Source organism: Mixophyes fleayi, chromosome 1, assembly GCF_038048845.1.
Source record: "Mixophyes fleayi isolate aMixFle1 chromosome 1, aMixFle1.hap1, whole genome shotgun sequence".
Lineage (NCBI taxonomy): Eukaryota > Metazoa > Chordata > Amphibia > Anura > Limnodynastidae > Mixophyes > Mixophyes fleayi.
The window spans coordinates 229,061,855-229,078,013 of record NC_134402.1 but is presented as its reverse complement, the minus strand read 5'-3'; the positions used below and the strand labels follow the sequence as shown (position 1 = coordinate 229,078,013).

Below are 16,159 nucleotides of genomic sequence, written 5' to 3'. Positions count from 1 at the left end.
GTGTCACAGGCAAACAGTGCTATGTCCTGGAAGCTGCTAACAGTGGCAGGCTTATCTCCTCACACTGGGATGTAAAAACCTCCAAACACCATTACATCAGACTCTGCGTCTTTTACTGTTACACTAGCTTATCAATGGATTCATTTGATACAACCTATTTACCCTGCAGTTATGAATTATCCCTTGTAAATAACTGCAAGCTCTCTAATTTACACCTAGGGGTTAGTTTGTGTTTATACTACCTATTGAAGGGAAGTAAATTAGCTAGGGAAATACATGATCAAATACAATGGATGTCTGTGATCTGCATATCTAAAGCTGGTCTCTGCACAAAGGGTTTACCTAACTCAATTACATGTTCTTGGCCTCATTTGGTCACACCTTTATCTGAATTGACCATCAGGTTAATTTAGGTATTCATGCAAAGATTTATTTGGGTCCTGACATCCAATATTCTATTTCAGCATAGCAGATCTATGCTTTATCCTGACATCTCCCCCCTTCAAGAGATGGCATGGGCATTGACTGACAGGTCAGTGCCCAAGATCATCTCATCTAATTTCCCCCTGGGTCCACTGTAATAGCTGCTAGCTGGCTCTCACTGTCATTATGAGCCTTCAACCGATTATCATGAAAATTTCTCTCTATCATCCTGGCAGGGGAATCATACCACTGCTTCTGGCTGGTCTGGGCCTGCATCACGTTCTCATGTACCAACCCTGTTACAGTGTGCACTTTGTCTCTAATCCTCATGTCTTCTAAGTGAAAGCCTGAGGGAAAAATGGCCAGGAATTCCTGATACTGTACTTCTAAGTGGGAACCCCTTAAGGCTGGCACAGCAGAATACCTACTTCTACTCTGCCCTACTCCCCAGTTACAACCTTCCCTGTCAGTGGGACACCCTATGCACTTCTTATCTTGGGGCCTACATAACAGGACACTCCCCTCCCCCTTGGACTCATCTATCTGGGGATGTAGAGTAGCCGGGAGTATGGGCCCCTCATCTATCTCCTCTAAGCCGTTAGACGGCTGGCTAAGTGAGTGTGGGCTAGCAACTGACCCCCCTGTCTCTATGGAAAACTCAGACGAATGGTCAGAACTCAGATGTAGATCTGAGTGGTGAACATTCGAACTACAGGTCCCAGCAACAAAGTAAGAATTGCTGTCACTTGCTACTTCCCGTTGGTCAGGACTATGTGTCTCCCCCACATGCTCATTCGCTCTGTATGCAGCTGGTTCAGGCACAGAATATACATCTTCACTCTGCCCTCCCTCCCAGTTACCTGGTACAGCATCTTCCGAGCACATTACCTGGGTAGAAACATTGTCTTTCTCTAGCACAACAGAATTAATCACATTGTCATCTGTCCCATTTCTAATAAGCATATTATCTACACCAGTATTAATGCCAACATCTGCAATAACAATGTCCGCTGTCCCTATCCCATGACAAGATGTCAGTGTAAAAACAGGTTTGGATTCTAACACAATACTGTTATTGACATTATCCTCATTATAGGCAGTAGGTCCAATAAGACATTCTCTTTCCTTATCACATCCTGGCACCTCGGGTTCTTCCCGTAAATCATCATAATTGCCAGAGTTAACACTGGCACGTATCAGCTTCTCATCATCACATTTCACTCGCACAGCACCAGATGCAAAATGATTACAGAACAGTTCAGGTTCTTTACACAAAGTCACATCATTGGCAGGTTCAGCATTATCCCATACTACCTGGGCTGAGTCACACGGTGTAACAGAATTAGAGATAGTAGGAACAACATTTGCGGGAACATACTGAGAATTTAACCATCCAAGATCAGTAACTACTAAAACATTTGTGGGAATATCTTCAGGCACTTCCATTTTTCCCCCAGAAATAGTCTTCTCAACCATTATGTCCTCTTTAAAATCAGCCTCCTCCAATAGCAAATTCTGTGCAGCATCTGGTAGTATGCTGCTAGCATCATCAGCTTCCCCCAGCAGATTAAAAGGGGCCTCTGGATGCAAAATCTCGGTAGCATATTCCATGTTATCTGTAGCTGGCAGGGGTACCTTTTCCTCATGGGCCACCCCTACAGGCTGGGCGATTACTGCTCCAGCTTGTGAAAGAAGCTGCTGCAGGTGCTGCCTTTCGTCAGCCACCCGGCGACACTGATCTAGCCAGAATGGGGTATGAAGTCCACCCCTGAAAGATACCTCTTCCTGAGCGTATTCAAAACTCTCCTCCAGGTAGTCCAGCCGTTCCATAAGACTCATCGTGTAGCCCGGAATAAGGACCATCATGCAATACTCGCTGAAAGGATGGATCGGGCTTTCCTCTTCCCAGTCGAGGTGTTCGATGATCTCCCTGCGTGTCTTGTTGTGGCAGGAGAAACCTCGCAGCTGAGCTTCTTCAATTAGCTCTGCCATACTCATCATGACAAGTGGATTCTTTGGATTTATGAAAATGTACCTACTTGGATCCTCTGGTTCAGTGACATTATCCACACCTTGATCCTCTGGGTCTGTCTTGCTCCCCAGCTCAGGTTCCATATCACATTGCTTCTTTGCATCATCCTCCAATAATGCGTGAACCAGCTCCTTTTTAGTTTTATCTGTCCAGTCGAGACCTCGCTGCTCACACAGGGCAATTAAAACTTCTTTGGCTTTTTTCTTGTAAGCAGCTGCCATCCTTGCAGTCACTTTGCAAAATAAAAGATAGAAAAGAAAAACAAGAGAGAAGGGAAGGGAACTGCTTTGCACGTATGTCTTCAAAAATTATAGCCCTGAGTTTCGTCCTTGTAAAACTATTGTATTCCTCGCAAGGTTACAATCAGTTTATAAGTGCAAGGGTTAATTGCTTAAACCATGCACTTAATACTCTAAGAAATTAAATCATCCCACCGCTATGCCACCAATTTGTCACGAACGCGCTCCCAGCTGCCGTGACGTTGGGGTGTTTGCTGTATGAGGTCACACACGATTTCAGCCCGCAGTCTCTCTCACCTATCACACAGGTTCTTAGACCTACGGAATCGCCCCCAAACACAGCGCTCTCACACCCCCAGACGCTTCAGGTACAGCCACCACCTATTGGGTACGGGCAATAGGACCCCAATATACTATCCCACACTGGCACACAGGCTCCTAGTTCCACAAACTAGCAAGACTCCCACCAGCACACACAGGGTTAACTCTTCACACCTCCAGACTGTTACACAAATGTACATACAAGCACACACAGCTTGTTAATCAAATGTATCAACAAATCACACACTGGCATTCCAAGGGTTTACCTGGACGAGCAATCTCCTCTACAAAGGCTATGGATTATTTAGAGTATCAAGGACGCAACTTATTAAATTTTAGATTTAATATACAAAAGGTACAGGGCATTCAGATAAAAAGAAAAATAAGGAATAAACAAATAATAAATTTGACATAACAAGCAAAACAGTTTAAAATAAAAGAGATAACCTACAGAGCATTACTTACATATAATAATCTGTATGCCTGGGGCAGGCAGAAATAATGGACAGTCCTTCAATTAGATTGATCCCCAAAAGTCTGACAATTTGTTCCCTCAGAACACAGATTTTTAAGCAACCTCAAATGGGTGCGGCATTCACAGGGGCAGGGTTAATGCTAATCGGGGTTGTGTCCTGGGACACCTTTTCAAACCAAATTTACCTGTTGCCTGATTTATTAACCAATTCTACAATGTGATATATTTGTCCTGGACAGCGTTACATCGATCCAATTTTATCATTAACCAATCCCCTATGACTTTGTACATCTTTTCATATCAAACATGCCTAAGTACAGGGCATTCGCAGAGCTTACACTCCTTTTCTTCATTTCTCTGTGGGGCAGAATTCTTAATTTAACATATGAGCTGCCCTTCCTCATGCTATTGAGGAATAGGTGGTTGATCTCTGCTTTTATTGATTTTAAGTGGCATATTTTAAAACGGAATTCTTTCTGTCTATACAGTATTACATATAGGCTATGTTATCCCCTGGCCTCATTGAGCCAGACCACATGCTGAGCGGTACCTACAAGTCTATTCAAGTGTCACAGGCAAACAGTGCTATGTCCTGGAAGCTGCTAACAGTGGCAGGCTTATCTCCTCACACTGGGATGTAAAAACCTCCAAACACCATTACATCAGACTCTGCGTCTTTTACTGTTACACTAGCTTATCAATGGATTCATTTGATACAACCTATTTACCCTGCAGTTATGAATTATCCCTTGTAAATAACTGCAAGCTCTCTAATTTACACCTAGGGGTTAGTTTGTGTTTATACTACCTATTGAAGGGAAGTAAATTAGCTAGGGAAATACATGATCAAATACAATGGATGTCTGTGATCTGCATATCTAAAGCTGGTCTCTGCACAAAGGGTTTACCTAACTCAATTACATGTTCTTGGCCTCATTTGGTCACACCTTTATCTGAATTGACCATCAGGTTAATTTAGGTATTCATGCAAAGATTTATTTGGGTCCTGACATCCAATATTCTATTTCAGCATAGCAGATCTATGCTTTATCCTGACACTACAGTACTTATTAACTGCCTGGGTGATTTAAACCAGCTAACACTGCTCTATTTGGCGCCACTATTCCTCCTACCTTTGTATATATTGATGATAGAGAGAGATAGAGATATATATATATATATATATATATATTTATTATGCTCACCTATTGCTCATGTGCCAATATATTTTGCAGGACTGTAGGCCCCTTGCAAACCAAACAGATGTAAGTTTAGGATCAGAAGAAAGCTACAATAAGAGAACAGGATGTGGTTTGGGCGACATATTATACTAAAGTATCTAAGAGGACCAAAACCAGAATTAGCATATTTAATTATAGAGAAGTGAAACTCTGCATGTAATGTTTACCAATTATGGCACTTAACTTTGAGTCCGTTTGTCAGTCTTGCTTTAAAATTGTGAGACAAGACAAAGGCAATAGAAAATGGAAGAAAGAAAAGAGGAAGAGAGGGCTAAATGTTAAACAGAGAAAGCAACAGGAGAGAAGAAAATAAATAATTAATAATGATAAAAAAAATAATAGAGTAAAGTGGGTGGCAAGAAAGTAAATGAAGGAAAAGAATATACAGTGAAATTAGCAAATATGGAAAAATCAGAAGAAACAGTGCTAGAAACGACAACACGGAAATGGGGAGAGAACATAAGAAAGAATGTAGGATGAAATAGAATAGAGGTAGAAAGAAAGTAACAGAGGCATGAAAAGAGAGAAACAGCAGGTAAAAAATGCATTAAAAAAGGAGAAATTAAATACTTTGCTTTTATCTTCCAACAGTACTGCAATGTATACTGGTACTATATAAATGTTTTACATTATTTTAAATTTAAATAAAAGCATAATCTTTCTAGTTTCATTGTTGTAGTTTTCAACCACATATTTATATTATTAAGCAGAGTTGTTTAATTTGTATATTGAGAACAGCTTTTTGTTGTATAAAAGGGCAGTGAAACTAAACTATTCTAACGATATAAAGATTTGGCTTGAAAAAAAAAAAAAAGCAGAAGGATAAAGTAATATATGTAGTAAATGTTACAATACAATATATTAGTCATCTAAAGGTAGAAAACCCTTTCTAAACAAAATAGGAGATTCATATAGAAAGAGGTTAGTTAGAGACATTATATATATATATATATATATAAAATTTATTATGAAACAGCTGATCAACTAACATATGAGCATAAGGACCCAATAGCCATGCCGGTTTGATGCATAGTACAACAGGCTTAGCAGACATTTACTCACAGTGTCCTGGTGTCTGTGTAGCTCCCTCATCAACATCCTCCACTGAGATGAGGCTATGAATTATCACTGCAAGAAGACACCACAGGGTTAGATTTCACTCGCTGAAAGCTGCCATGTGAAACCGTTGTTACGGCGTAGCTAAGTGGTAACAACTTTAGTAACAATAAAAAAAAATTCAGCTTTGTTAAGTCACCATTATATCTTAAGATACTATTTTATCCCATTGTACTTGATCCACACACTGCCAAATTTGTTTCCACACATATACATTACACTAAGGTTAACTGTTCTGTCACAAGTTTCAAATAGCAGCAATCTGGGCCCATTGAAATATAATAAATAATATTATATATAAGCTCTATTCACATATCAAGTACTTAAGCACTATTCCAGCAAATGGTATAATCAAAATATTGATATATATGAACACAAAGTAAAAATTGTTGCAAAGAAAACAAACCTGAAATGTTAGTAAGTTATGTCTGATATAAAGGAAGATTTTAAAAAAAAAGCATTCCATAAAGGCAGTGTGTACAATATTTACATATCAATATACTTCTACCATGTCCTTTAGAACTATAAATATTTTGGAAACAATCTGAATATATAAAAGGCCACAAGATGTGTACGTTTATTTTGCAAATGGGCTGCACAACAATGTACAAGAGATAATTTGCTGGGACAATATCATAAACAACACAGGTGACTGCACAAAAAAGTGTAAGTTTCCCCTTATTTGCCCATTTCATCTTGGCAGGAAGTGGTAACACACCCTTCATTGAATGTCAACTTTTTGCTAAATTTCCATGTGTATAGTGCAGAATCAACTCAGAAGAAAACCCTGATATGTACTGACACTAACATAAATGTCAACACACTTGTAGAATAGTAGTTTTTGACTCATCACAGACACTGTACCTAGCTATATGTCATTTCTCTCCACCTTAAGATCTTCAGAGTTTCAGCCACTCCATTTCAAGCCAAATTTACATTTACCTGCTCCCTGGTCACAAATTTAATGTATATATAGTACTGCTGCAGGAGACTTCCTACATATATACTTTCCCCTTATTGACCATCACAGTGTCATATAGCTGTTAACAACCCTCCCAAAAACAAAAATTACAAAACAATATATTATTACTCACCCGAAGAGGCTGCACAGACAGACAACTTTGAGGATGTGGAACAGTCTTCTCTGTGCCTGTCGTGTGGCTGGTGAGGGGGAGGCTGGCATGAGAGCTGCCTACACTCTGATTGCTGTGTGAGTAAGTCACATGGCTAAGTGCACATCATTAGATAACATACCAGTTACATCTGACTGCTGAAAACTGATACGGCTTCATGAAGCCATTTGTAATGTGCAAACATTATGTAGGCAAGCACATACGGGGAACACAGGATGCAATAGAAGGTTCGCCTTCTATAGAAACACAACAAAATGAATGTCATTTTGCTTTAAATAGTATACACAACGTATACGTCGCTATCTAAAATATTACACATAAAAATGCACAAACACAAATGCTTCAGCTATAGATACCTCTACATTCCTTCACTAGTAAATAAATCGCATTTGCTATCCTGATTTATCCGATTCACCATGTTAACCACCTCGCACCATCCTGTATTTGTGCCTCTTACACTACAATTGAGTAACCTCCCAAATATGTATCACCCATTTCCTCCTGCATCTTTTGGTACACAATATTACAAAATATCACCCTCACCTGGCGGCAACAGCAGGCCTCTCGACTTCTGTTGCCCCCTAAGGTGCTGCATCACCCCCCTCCTTTCACCCAGGGTAACCACCCGAGCCGCTATTCCAGGACACCGCTCTCATTTGTCTCCTGTCTCCGCTGGCCCCGCCCAATCTCACATCCGTCACCAATAACCCCGGAGTCCTGATACTTGCATCGCGCTGATAAGCGAAGCCACGCCTCTTGTGCTGGTGATTGGTGGGGAAAGCCGTCTGTCTCCCTGAAGGGCAGTGGGAGGGCATACACGATGGTTCTCCGTCTGCTTTGCTCCATCATATTATACAAGTGTACAATTTTTACCAAGTGTGGACCGCTGGAGTGTAAAGCACATACATTGGTTGGCTTTTGAGAACTACTGTTTTTATTGTATAATAGTGTAACGTACTGACGTAGAGACTTACAAATGATACTCATCTTAGAATACGCTCATTATTATTATTAATGTGTTTAAAGAGCTGATGTATGGAAATCATGCCATACAAATAAATTACATACAATGACATAAAACAGAAGGTAAAGATGGCTCTGTCCAAATGCACATACAATCTAACATGCAAGAGGTATGCCTCCAGCATTTGTAGTGTCCAAATCAAAACACAGGCTCGAATCCATGAAAATAGGATGAGGACACTCCTCCGGGATTTGCTTAGCACCTCTGAAGTGCTAGGCTGCCCCCCAAATCACCTCACTTCTCTCAAAAACACCCTTGAATTGCTGCTCACATTAGAAGCACCTGCCTCCAGTGCTTGTAGCACCTGCTTACTGCGGTGAGCGAGTAGGCAGGCCCGGCGCTCCCATTAGCCAAGGTTAGGCACTTGCCTAGGGCGTCGGGCTCTGGAGGGCGCCACAGAATGGTAAATGACTTTAAAACTGTGCGGCGACCGCTGACCATACCTGTCACGGCCGCCGCACAGCATTCAGATGCACGGGGAGGGGGGAAGAGGCTATTGCTCACCACCGCCGCCTCTCTGCTCCATCTCCTCCCCTCCACTCACTAGTGTCAGTGAGGGGAGGAGACGGAGCAGAGAGGCGGCGGTGGTGAGACAAGGTAAGGAAAGACGGCGGGAGGAGGGCGCCGATTTTTGCGGAAGGGGGGGCGGCGCTGATTTTTGCGTGGGGGGAGGGGTCGCCGATTTTGTAAAAATGCCTAGGGCGCCATGGACCCTAGCACCGGCCCTGCGAGTAGGGACATACTTCCCAATTTCCTGCGAGTAGGGACCGACATACCAACTGCAAGACGGAAATCTGGACACTTGGGAGGAATGCATAAGTCTGCAGATTATTTTTTTTAGCAATGGTAGGGAACAGGGGCGGATTGGGAACTTAAAGTGGCCCTGGAAAAAATTCTTGAAGTGGCCTCGTGTGGGTGGGACCAAATCAACTGTAGATGGGGCCAACAAAAAAGTAGACGGGATTTAGAACTACTGGAATATGCCCAGTGATTGTAGGTGGTTTTAATTAATAGCAGTGCAGGGAGGGTTGGCAGAAAATGGCATAAGTGAAGGGGAGAGCTATTCCAAGGGATTGCTGGTGATATACTAAGTGCAAAGGAGGCAGGATTAATGATATTGTCAGTGCAATGGGGGCTTGGGGCACTTAAAATAGTGGGTTTATCATATTAGATACATGTTAGACAAATACACAAGCAAAGCTGTGTGCACTACTGTTAGTTGCACGCAGCTCTGCTTTCACGAGCAGTACAGTGTGAAGCGGGACAACTGTCCTTGTTGTCAGATCAATTCTTGACTAAACAAGACTGTCACCCAATTTCGGGACTGTCCTAACACATTCAGGACAGTTGGCAGACTGTCCTGACCTCTCCTACCTGTTCTTGTCCCTTTTTAAAGGCTGCTGGTGTCTTTAAATCAGTTGCTGTTTGTCTGGATCTTGGAATGTTGGAGGCCCTATTTGTAAAAAAAAAATGGGTACATGAAATTTAGAAAACTCCAACCATTCCTGGCATTAAATCAATAGCATCCACATTTAATAATTAGGCCTCCCTCTAGCCCCAACATTAAAATTATAGTATTCACATTAATAAATAAACCTATTTCCCTCCCTTCAAGCCACAGCAATAAATTAATAGCATTTACGTTTAATAACTATAACCATTTCTTACAACCATCCCATCATTAAATAATTCATATTCACATTTAATAAATAGCCCTCCTTTCGAAACTCATTCACACATTCAATTAATAGCCCCAAACAACCTCAGCATTAAATTAGCCATATGCCCTCCTTGCCATCACACACACACACACACACACATTACATAGTCACATGCCCCCCTGCCATCACACACACATTACATAGCCACATGTCCCCCTGCCATCACACACACACACAAACACATTACATAGCCATATGTCCCCCTGCCATCACATCCACATATTACATAGCCATATGTCCCCCTGCCCTCACACATTACATTTAGAGGCCCCCCTAGACAAATATTACATTACATTTAGAGGCCCCCCTAGACAAACATTACATTTAGAGGCCCCCCTACACAAATATTACATTACATTTAGAGGCCCCCCTAGACAAATATTACATTACATTTAGAGGCCCCCCTTGACAAATATTATATTACATTTAAAGGCCCCCTAGACAAACATTACATAACATTTAGAGGCCCCCCTAGACAAACATTACATTTAGAGGCCCCCCTAGACAAATATTATAATACATTTAGAGGCCCCCCTAGACAAATATTACATTACATTTAGAGGCCCCCTAGACAAACATTACATTATATTTAGAGGCCCCCCTAGACAAATAGTTAACAGGCCGGGGTCAAGGGTCACAGGCAAACAGGAGAAACGGTAAACAGGCCAAAGGTCAGGGTCACGGGATACACAAGCAAAGTCCAAATCCAAGCCAAGGGTCATACACGAGAGGTCAGCAGAATACAATACACAGGAACAGGAACAAGCAGGTCAGCAGACTGTGAGACAGAAGCTATAACCGGCAATGAGGTAGCAGACCTCATTGCCTTAAATACTGGCCCCAACCAATCAGAGCCTAGCTCTGCAAGAATACAGCCCATTGTATTAATTAGCCCACAGGCTATCTAGATGCGCACGCGCCCAGTAGTTCCCCTTGCTGGGACGCGGCGCTCTCACACTCAGCGTCCTGACCGGGCCGAGCCCCCGGAAGTGACGTCCCAGTCGTCATAGCGACGGCCGGGACGGAGGTAAGGGAGTCGCGGCGGCTCGGCACCGCCGCGGCTTGTAACTGGTGTCATTGCTAGTTTTAATTTGCGGTATCAAAGTTTTTTTAATGTACGTATCAATGGTATTTTTAATGTGCAGTATAAATGCTAGTTTTTTTATTGTGCAGTATAAATGCTAGTTTTATTGTGCAGTATTAATGCTAGTTTTAATGTGCGATGTCATTGCTAGTTTTAATGTGCAGTATTAATGCCAGTTTTAATGTGCGGTATCAATGCTAGTTTTAAAGTGCAGTATTAATGCCAGTTTTAATGTGCAGTATCAAAGTTATGTTTTATGTGCGGTATCAAAGTTATTTTTTATGTGCGTTATCAATGTTATTTTGATGTGCGTTGTCATTGCTAGTTTTAATGTGCGGTATCAATGCTAGTTTTAATGTGTAGTACCAATGCTAGTTTTAATGTGCGGTATCAATGCTAGTTTTAATATGTAGTACCAATGCTAGTTTTAATATGCAGTATCAATGCTAGTTTTAATGTGTAGTACCAATGCTAGTTTTAATGTGTGGTATCAATGCTAGTTTTAATGTGCGGTATAAATGCTAGTTTTATTGTGCAGTATTAATGCTAGTTTTAATGTGCGATGTCATTGCTAGTTTTAATGTGCAGTATTAATGCCAGTTTTAATGTGCGGTATCAATGCTAGTTTTAAAGTGCAGTATTAATGCCAGTTTTAATGTGCGGTATAAATGCTAGTTTTAATGTGCAGTATCAATCCTAGTTTTAATGTGCAGTATTAATGCCAGTTTTCAAAGTTATTTTTCATGCGCGTTATCAATAGGGATGAGCGCGCTCGGATTTCTGAAATCCGAGCCCACCCGAACGTTGCGGATCCGAGTCGGATCCGAGACAGATCCGGGTATTGGCGCCAAATTCAAAAGTGAAACTGAGGCTCTGACTCATAATCCCGTTGTCGGATCTCGCGATACTCGGATCCTATAAATTCCCCGCTAGTCGCCGCCATCTTCACTCGGGCATTGATCAGGGTAGAGGGAGGGTGTGTTAGGTGGTCCTCTGTGCTGTTTAGTTCTGTGCTGTTTAGTTCTGTGCTGTTTAGTTCTGTGCTGTTTAGTTCTGTGCTGTTTAGTTCTGTGCTGTTTAGTGCTGTGCTGTGCTGTGCTGTGCTGTGCTGTGCTGTGTTCTGCAGTATCAGTCCAGTGGTGCTGTGTGCTGTGCTCTGTCCTTCTGAGGTCAGTGGTGCTGCTGGGTCCTGTGCTGTGTCCTGTTCAGTCCAGTGGTGCTGTGTCCTGTGCTCTGTGCTTCTAAGGGCATAGTTATTTCCCCAATATTCCCCTGTGTTTAAAAAAATAAAAAAAAATTTTTTTTATAAAATACCAAAAACTACTTTAATATTTTTTAATTACCACAAAATTTTCACAACCAATCCTGCAGTATAAGCCCATTGGTACTGCAATATTACCAAGTTCACACATTCAGCAGTAAAAGTCCAGTGGTACTGCAATTTTACAAAGTTTACACATTCTGCAGTATCAGTCCAGTGGTGCTGTGTCCTGTGCTCTGTCCTGCTGAGTTCCGTAGTGCTGCTGGGTCCTGTGCCGTGTCCTGTTCAGTCCAGTGGTGCTGTGTCCTGTGCTCTGTGCTTCTAAGGGCATAGTTATTTCCCCATTATTCCCAAGTTTGTAAAAAATAAAAAAAAAGTAAAAAAAAATAAAAAATTAAAAAAAAAAAAAAATATATAATAATTATAACCAAATTTGCAAAACCAATCCAGCATTATAAGTCCATTGGTACTGCAATATTACCAAGTTCACACATTCAGCAGTAAAAGTCCAGTGGTACTGCAATATTACAAAGTTTACACATTCTGCAGTATCAGTCCAGTGGTGCTGTGTCCTGTGCTCTGTCCTGCTGAGTTCCGTAGTGCTGCTGGGTCCTGTGCCGTGTCCTGTTCAGTCCAGTGGTGCTGTGTCCTGTGCTCTGTGCTTCTAAGGGCATAGTTATTTCCCCATTATTCCCAAGTTTGTAAAAAATAAAAAAAAAGTAAAAAAAAATAAAAAATTAAAAAAAAAAAAATATATATAATAATTATAACCAAATTTGCAAAACCAATCCAGCATTATAAGTCCATTGGTACTGCAATATTACCAAGTTCACACATTCTGCAGTATCTTGTGCTACATATAATGGAGAGCAAAAATTTGGAGGATAAAGTAGGGAAAGATCAAGACCCACTTCCTCCTAATGCTGAAGCTGCTGCCACTAGTCATGACATAGACGATGAAATGCCATCAACGTCGTCTGGCAAGCACGATGCCCAATCTCCTAGTACAGGGCATGTAAAATCCAAAAAGCCCAAGTTCTCAAAAAACAGCAAAAAAAGAAACTTAAAATCATCTGAGGAGAAACGTAAAGTTGGCAATATGCCAATTACGACAAGTAGTGGCAAGGAACGGCTTAGGCCCTGTCCCGTGTTCATGACTAGTGGTCCAACTTCACCCAAGGATCAAAGCCCTCCTCCCCCCCCCTACAAAAAATTTAAGAGAGTTATGCTGTCAGCAACAACAACAAAACAGCAAAGAACTCTGCCTTCTAAACAGATGACATCACAAATCCCCAAGGCGAGTCCAAGGGTGTTGTTGGTTGTGAACCCTGACCTTCCCATCACTGTACGGGAAGAGGTGACTCCATCCAGCATTTGCAGCACGCCCTCTGCATATGCTGGAAGGATCACCCACAGTCCAGTTACAGATTTGGCTAATGAAGGTGTGAATGTTGTGCACTGGGAGGAGGATATTGATGTAGCTGGCGCTGAGGAGGATGTTGATGATTATGATGCAGACAGATACCAAATTGCATTTCTCAATTTCTATTTATATTCTAGATTATATAACGGCTGAAAAGTTTTCTGTTTTACTCCTAGTGGAGAGGGGATCTGATGCAGACAGATACCAAACTGCCTTTGTCCATTTCTTTGTATATTTGAATTGCTAGTTCTACAGTCTATGCAGGCTGCTTTATTTATATTCAACTACAAGTGTAGGGCGGGGGGGGGGGGGGGGCATAGATAGCCACCAAAGTAACGTGGTCCATTTAATTTCACTTTCTAGCTCCACAGTCTGTGCAGCCTGCTTTTTTTTATCTTCAAAGTATTTATATTTACAAGCCTTGCAATCTAAATTAACTAGAGGTAGTGACGTGGTAGAACTCCAAAAGGCAGTTTGGAAGCCCCTGTACAAACTGGCTCTATTTTTTAACTGAGTTGTCCCCCCTCCAGTGTGTACTCGGAAAGAGTTTTTAGTGCAGCGGGGAACCTGGTCAGTGAGCGGCGAAGGAGGTTGCTTCCTCACAACGTTGAAAAAATGATGTTTATAAAAATGAATAATCAATTCCTCAATGAAGTACAGCACTGCCCTCCAGACAGTACAGAGGGACTGTGGTTGTGGAGTCCAGCGGGGACGAATTGATAATGTGTGAGGAGGAGGAAGTACACACTGTAGGGGGAGAGGAATCAGAGGTTGAGGATAAGGACGACATCTTTCCTCAGTAGAGCCTGTTTAGTTTGTACAGGGAGAGATGAATTGTTTTATTGGTGTGGGGGCCCAAACAAACCAATCATTTCAGCCACAGTTGTTTGGTAGGCCCTGTCGCTGAAATGATTGGTTTGTTAAAGTGTGCATGTCCTATTTCAACAACATAAGGGTGGGTGGGAGGGCCCAAGGACAATTCCATCTTGCACCTTTTTTTTTGGCATTATGTGACCATTCAACAGTCGTTTGCCATGTTCAAAAAGTAAAAGAAAATGCCAACAAATTCAATAAATTAAATCAAAAGTAAAATGCCCTGTCATTATTTAAAACAAGAGGTTTTGACGTGCTAGAATTAGTGTAGTGTTAAGATGTTATAAACACTACACTTGGAAATTGGAGGAGGTAATGTGGCCCCGGTATCAAATTGGGTACCGGGGCCACCCCACTATGCAGTCCAGATACTTGTTTGGTGGAATTCCGACACGTGGAGGGTTTTTAAATTATATTGTGGCCTCGGTACCAAATTGTGTACCGGGGCCACCACACTACGCAGTCAAGATACTTGTTTGGTGGAATTCAGACCAGTTGAGGGTTTTATTATTATATTGTGTGGACCACTCTATCTATACCACACTACAACTCTATACCACTCTATTTCCTACTTTAATTCTATTTAATTCTATTTCCTACTTTAATTCTATTACTAATTAATTACCATAAAGAGGAACAAAAAGAAACCAATTTTACCAAAAGTATAATATGACTTAGACTTACAAACACTACACTTGAAAGATCGTGCCTTTAAATGAAAAAGTCAGTCTTCATTGCACGACTATGTGCAAGTGCAACAGGGACATTTTTTTGGGTTTACAAAGTCAAACAATAACACTACGACCCTGTCTGTCTGGGGTCTGTCAATGACGAATTGTCTGGAGCATGTTTTGAGGAGGTATTGTGGCCCCGGTATCAAATTGGGTACCGGGGCCACCCCACTATGCAGTCCAGATACTTGTTTGGTGGAATTCCGACACGTGGAGGGTGTATTTATTTTATTGTGGCCCCGGTATCAAGTTGGGTACCGGGGCCACCCCACTACGCAGTCCAGATACTTGTTTGGTGGAATTCTGACACGTGGAGGGTGTATTTATTTTATTGTGGCCCCGGTATCAAGTTGGGTACCGGGGCCACCCCACTACGCAGTCCAGATACTTGTTTGGTGGAATTCTGACACGTGGAGGGTGTATTTATTTTATTGTGGCCCCGGTATCAAGTTGGGTACCGGGGCCACCCCACTACGCAGTCCAGATACTTGTTTGGTGGAATTCTGACACGTGGAGGGTTTTTTAATTATATTGTGGCCTCGGTACCAAATTGTGTACCGGGGCCACCACACTACGCAGTCAAGATAGATAGATGCATATCATAGATAAAGTACATTCAGTGGTGTGGGGCAAATTGAAAAATATTCAAAATGCACTGACATTATCAAAAACAAGAGGTTGTCACACGCTAAAACTCCAACATGTATATGATGGAGAGGATGGAGGAGCAGCCGTATGTGTAGTGTAATGCAGACCTGTTGAAGGTTTTTTATATATTTTATTGTGGTGCCCAGTGCCCACTCCTCTACGCAGTCCAGGTACATTTATTGGTGCGATTCATAAAAGTTCAGGGTTTTTAATATATTGTGGTGACCCACTCCTCTACGCAGTCCAGGTACATTTATTGGTGCGAATCAAACAAGTTGATGGTTTTCTTATTATATATATTGTGGTGACCCACTCCTCTACGCAGTCCAGGTACATTTATTGGTGCGATTCATAAAAGTTCAGGGTTTTTAAGATATTGTGGTGACCCACTCCTCTACGCAGTCCAGGTACATT

The 16,159-nt window shown here is 41.7% G+C and overlaps 1 protein-coding gene across 5 annotated transcripts in view; it reads right to left on the bottom strand.

Annotated features, from left to right (window-relative positions):
- Nucleotides 1-7,674, bottom strand: part of FCHO1 (FCH and mu domain containing endocytic adaptor 1) — a 111,027-nt gene extending 103,353 nt beyond the window's left edge. For 3 of the 5 annotated variants that reach the window (XM_075206712.1, XM_075206749.1, XM_075206704.1), the window contains exons 1-3: nucleotides 7,524-7,674; nucleotides 6,942-7,053; nucleotides 5,794-5,859 (exon numbers count right to left, since the gene is read on the bottom strand). The gene's annotated coding sequence lies outside the window, so the exon portion shown is untranslated. The remainder of the gene's footprint in view (nucleotides 1-5,793; nucleotides 5,860-6,941; nucleotides 7,054-7,523) is intronic. The other 2 variants (XM_075206731.1, XM_075206722.1) reach the window with 1 other exon arrangement.
- Nucleotides 7,675-16,159: the final 8,485 nt, after the last annotated feature.